General features: G+C 44.0%; 1 long non-coding RNA gene across 1 annotated transcript; it reads left to right on the top strand.

Moving 5' to 3' along the window:
* Positions 1–1,280: 1,280 nt before the first annotated feature.
* On the top strand, positions 1,281–3,906 carry LOC109756936 (uncharacterized). Its single transcript, XR_002231387.4, has 4 exons — positions 1,281–1,665; positions 1,767–2,015; positions 3,337–3,491; positions 3,650–3,906. It is a non-coding gene; the product is annotated as an uncharacterized lncRNA (long non-coding RNA).
* Positions 3,907–5,473: the final 1,567 nt, after the last annotated feature.

Raw genomic sequence — 5,473 nt, 5'->3', positions numbered from 1 at the left:
TTTATACAGGTTCAGTTTTGAACTTCTGACGATGTAGGTTTGTTTCAAGCAATCCAGTTGACTCAAGACCTGGACATGATAAAATAGGGAGCCACATGGGCTGTCTTGCAGACATGATGGTGTGATTTAATGGCAACCAAGCAAGCATATAACTGGACATGATTACTACCTCGGCTCTGCTCCATTATGTACATGATTACTACTTCGGCTCTGCTCCATTATGACCTAAAGCTGATTAGAATGACTAAACACCCAAGAGTATATAAGACGGGCATGGCTGTAGGAAATTTATGGATATGCTATACCCTGTTCCTAGAACTGTAACCATTAGGTTAAGAAGAAACAAAAATAATGAGATGTCTGGTGTGGAATTTCTAGCTGAGAATCAATCAGTACGGCATCTGCATTAGGAAGTAAAATCTGCAGTTCTATGTATAATTTGGACAGTTGAAGCTCAAGCTTTCATGGCAAAGGCCGTCCCTCATAAACTCATGTGATGAACTAAACTTTGATTACAGTTCAAGCTGAGCAATGTGTAGCAGTTACAGGACCAGCAGAAATACATTTCATATAATAACTCGAAGATAAGATCCCATCACATAAATCCGCAGAAATATAAAACCTATAGAAAGATAAAAATAATAATTATCACAAACAGTTATGATCTATCTTCTTGAAAACTAAAATACATGGCTCATCTTATTTCCTCATATTTAGTACAGAACATGATGGGGTGGGGGGGGGGGACAATCTGATTTTATATACACAAGCTAATGGTAAAACTAGCTTCACTTGTGATATTGATCAATCACCTAAGCGGCTGTGGACGACGAGGGGACACTGGTGACATCATCAGAACTCCACGAGCAAGGAGACGTTGATGCCGAAGCAACGGCAAGATCTGGCCAGCACGAGGAGGCTACCGCATCAATCTCCACCGTGACGGCAAGCTCGAGGAGGCCTGCAAGGGACAGCTAATTTGAATCCAGAAATATGTTAGTTGGGAGCTCCCGAGCGTTCTCAGAGTTTAGATCATTCTGGCCGTTCGATCGATTTTTTGATGCGTTTTGCACCGTCGGATCAAGCCACTGGTTGACATCGGCCGTCGGATCGAGCCCGTGACACTGCTACAATGAACAGTTTCACCCCCCGCTGTAAAGATCTCGTGCCACCGCCGTTATTCCCGTGCCTCGCAGAGGGTATTTTTGTCTTTTCACATCTTACGTCAACATGTGCCCTTCTCCTATTCGCTGCCTCCTCCCCAATCGGTCGATCTCTCCTCCACTTCCCTCTCCCGCACATCTCTCTCCCATCCTCCCCATCCACCGCCGCCACACCATCGCCGCCGCCTACCCTCGGCGGGCGGTCCACCCCCTCCTCCTTCTCCGCCGTGGCGCGGTGCTCCGCGGCAACCTCTCGCTGGTCTGGTCCGGCTTGAACCCCTTCGCGCTGACCCCGACCCCCCCTTCTTCCAAGCTGGCACGGCCACCATCGACGGTGAGGGCCGCAGCAGGAGCAGGAGCACGGCGGGAAGGAGGAGAACGACAAGGGGAGGTCGAGCCGCCATCCGTCGCCGGCCGTCGACACCTCCTGTTCGACCACACAGCGGGAGCACCGGACCGTTGTCCTTGTGTTCGTGCTCCTCCAGGAAGAAGACGACCCAAGGTGAGCCGCCTCCGATCCATCTTGCGGAGGCAACGGTGAGCGCCCTCTCCACTCCCCAAATTCTCTCTCTCTCTCTGACCGTTGCTTCTCCCGAACTGCAGGAGTTCTCCTCCTCAAGGTGTCAACCGTCCTCGATCTACTGCTCCTCCTAGGTCTTCTGCGATGGCTTCCTCGCGTGTCGGCGCTGGTTGAGATGCTTGTGGGATTCCCGCAGTTGATTTGCTAGGTATGTCTCTATTCTAGACGCTGCTCGTCTCTGATTTTCGTCTTCCTTTTCTTGCATATTCGTCCATTTTCACCGGTGCCTCCTTCGATCTGCCCCTCTCGCTTGTCCATTCATGGATTTATTGGTAAGTAGCACACAGACTGCCAAACACCTATGACGCCCCACCTGATTCCAGCGAACGTGCCGGTTAAGTTCTTGCAGATTCTTCTCTTATGTTACTGGTTTTTGTATGTTGTCCCCGTGGGTATGTGTGATGTGTACCTTGGTTGATACTGCTTGGTAGCCTTCTTATTGTTCAGGAAATGGTCACGGTTAGCTAGGTTTATTTGTTTGTTCATGTCAAGAATATTCTCATGTCTAGCTACATTTCAACAGAGGGTTTTTTTTGTTCTCTATCTGGCTTTGTTGGGTACCTAACTGGTGAGTAGAGCCTTGGATGTAGCTAAATTCATCCAAAGTAGTTTTTTGTTGTCTTCCTTGTTTACTCCCATGCCTCGTTTTGTTCTTTGTCAAGGAAGGATTTTTCTAACCTATGTTCTTTGGTTGGTGTTCGTTTTTCCTTGTCCTCGAGTGTAAGGAATGAATGTCGAGTCTGTGATATGATGGTTAGTATGGTATTGATTGTTTTTTTGGATAAACTAAATGGGCCTGGTCCATGATTAAGGATAAAATAGTTGCAGAGATCTTAGCGTTAGTGTCATTACAAGCTCTGGCTCCATTTTTAGCCTCAGATTCATGCTGAAGTGTCTAACAAATTAGGTGCCAATGTGGAACATGAGCAAATTTTCATCTGTAGACAAGGACCAGTTAGACGGATTCCTTATTTCCTATTTGGTTCATGCATTGCTTCTTATTTTTATTTGTACTATCAGGTCATTTGTGGTTTATGGATTCCTTATTAGTTCTATGAGCCTTACAGGCTGTTGCTTTATTTTCTTTCTGGCTCATGCATGCTTTTCCTTTTTATTTGTATTGTCGAATCATCTATAGTTAACTTATTGGTTATTAGGTTTAGGAGTCTGGTAGGCTGTACACTGCATTGGGCCCTATAATCATATTTATTAACAAATAGATTTCGTATGTATGGTGTATTCGACTATGAAATGGGCCCTTTTTCCAATCCCAGTCGATGTGTGTTAGTACTTATTTCTGCTCTGTTTTCTAGGTTTTGCAGATGGTAGCCTTGCAGGCTGTGCACCGGGCTTATCTGAAAGTGTACACGTCTTGCTAGCTCCCCACTAGGTTTCTAGGGTCAAACCCATAGATGAAAATAGACGATCACGATAGAAGGCAGGGCACATCAAACAGCCGAAACTCCCCACAGTAGTCTTGCTGCTTGCATTGTGCTTGGGTTCAAATATTTCGCCTGGAAGTTTTCGTGCAGCTATAGAATTATTTAGAGTACAGTTCCCGGACCTTATTACTCTCATGTGTTCTTTTTGTAGGTGTGTGGAAGTACAAGTACGCTATGGCTAACTTGTTCCCTCTTTTATTGTTGTTGTCGTGTCCTATATCAGGTGTTCTCCGGCTGAAATTAGGCTGCTCCTGCCATGTCTATCAGTGAAATGCCTCCTTCCATGATAAAGCAGCCTACTCTTAGGTACTCACACATGGTTGAATCATTGTTATTCTTGCTTTTTTTAGTAGTGATTTGGTGCACCAATAAATAGATGTTGCTACTATCTTAGAAAGTTTTAGCATGTGACAGGGGATCAAAACTTTATTTGTTGTTTGTGTGCTTCCTAATTTTTTTTGTAGGTACAAATCTGGGTGTCGATTCTGCCTCACCTTTCTAGCCGGCAGTGGTTCGGTTTGCTGCAGGTTCTCTCAGTGTTCAGGTACCTGATTTTACCCCTCCCCCATTTATTTTACTTAGGTCTGATACATTCTAGGTATAGTTTGTTGTCGAAAGGATTCAGAACAGTTGTACTGGCATAAAAAATTGATGGTGATGTATCGACACATTCCAAGTGTAGAATTACTTTATTATGCAAAACAAAGTAATTCTCGGTAGAAATATATTGTCAAATGTGTGCTGCAACTGTAATTAGAGATCGAGGTCGGATCAGTATTTTCGTCGTTATCGATTTTAACTCTTGTGCATGTTTGCTAAGTTATCTGCCTTTTGCTGACCTGCTCTTGTTGCTGTAGGAATACAAGGGTGGGGTGTCTTGACTGCTGCTTGCCGGTTCTTTCCTCAGCAAGCGGGCGACTCGATGTGATCATGGGCAATGGCCACAGTTGGCCGTCGGCCGTGCTCACCTCTGCTTCGTCCACCTACTCCTCGAGAACTTGGCATCGACTACGAACCCGCTATGGTGAGCTCCTCTTCACCTCTGGATTACGCCTCTGGTTGCTCTGAGTCGTGACCGTCGAGCCCTGGCTATGCCATGCTTGATTCCTAGCTGATCACCTTGTGGATGACTGAGTGTGGATAGTTTTTGTGGTGGTGGTCACCAGGCTACTGGTTTGTTGTTGGTTATGGGGATGTTGTAGGTTTAGCATGTGGCTTATCATGGCCTTTGTTGGTTAATTGGCTTGGAAACTGTGCTCTGGTGGTTGCAAAATTGTAGTGGCTAGCTGGAACACCTAATTCCGCCTTTGCAATGATAAACACCTTGCTTGTAGTATTTTGTGATGTTCGGCTGTCCGGTAATGTGCTACTTAGTCTTCGGTCCCTTGCTATGTAACCAACTTGCTCTAATTATTAATAATGGTATTTCGACTTGTGGGATGCATTCATTTCTATATAAATGACTTGCTGTAATCCTGATCCATCAAGAACTTTGATGGTTTTTATTGAACCATATCCTACTTTGTACTGCACTTTGATGATTTGTATTGGTTACATCCTCCCTTGATGAATACCAAACGCTGGATTATTGGATCACTCCTTTAGATATATTGTTGTAATGACTAAATGTGTCATGTTTGTCATACTTTTGGTATATACTTGTCTTGCCCTTTGGCAATGCCCTGTTTTCTTTATGTAAACTTACTGTATTGGTCTAATCCATTATGAGCAATCACTTTAATTCCCTCTGTTAACGAACACACTGAAATTGATTCTGTCTTATAGTCTCATGCCGATGTTGATCACCATTGTGTCTTGCTCCTATCACAATTGAATTTTCTTCTTCACTCTATTGTTATGTTGTATGAATGTGTATGCTAAACCTAAATTACTACTGACTTAGCATTACCTGCCTGACCTAACGTTGGGACCGGCACCCTCGCGCCAAGGCGCGATCCCGGAACAAGCTACATTCTTCAGTTCTATTTTCTCTATATTTTAGAGTTGACCTAGATTCATTTTTATTCTTCAGTTCTATTCCTACAAAGTTTATCAGTGTGGAGCTAATAAATTTTTTCCGATTAGGATGTTTCATGGTAAAGGTTCCCCAAACAAGTATGGTCTATTGAACTATTTGTGTTTAGTATATATGTTCTTAGGTCATCCAAAGCCAGAAATAAAAAATTCAGTATGATCTATTTTCTGGTTTTTTGTTGGTATGCACTAAAAAATGTGACCCAGTGTGGATGCCTATGGTACTGTTTTTTATTGCCATGGAAGGTAATTGT

Source organism: Aegilops tauschii, chromosome 3, assembly GCF_002575655.3.
Source record: "Aegilops tauschii subsp. strangulata cultivar AL8/78 chromosome 3, Aet v6.0, whole genome shotgun sequence".
NCBI classification, from domain to species: domain Eukaryota; kingdom Viridiplantae; phylum Streptophyta; class Magnoliopsida; order Poales; family Poaceae; genus Aegilops; species Aegilops tauschii.
This window is presented reverse-complemented; position numbering and strand designations above follow the sequence as displayed.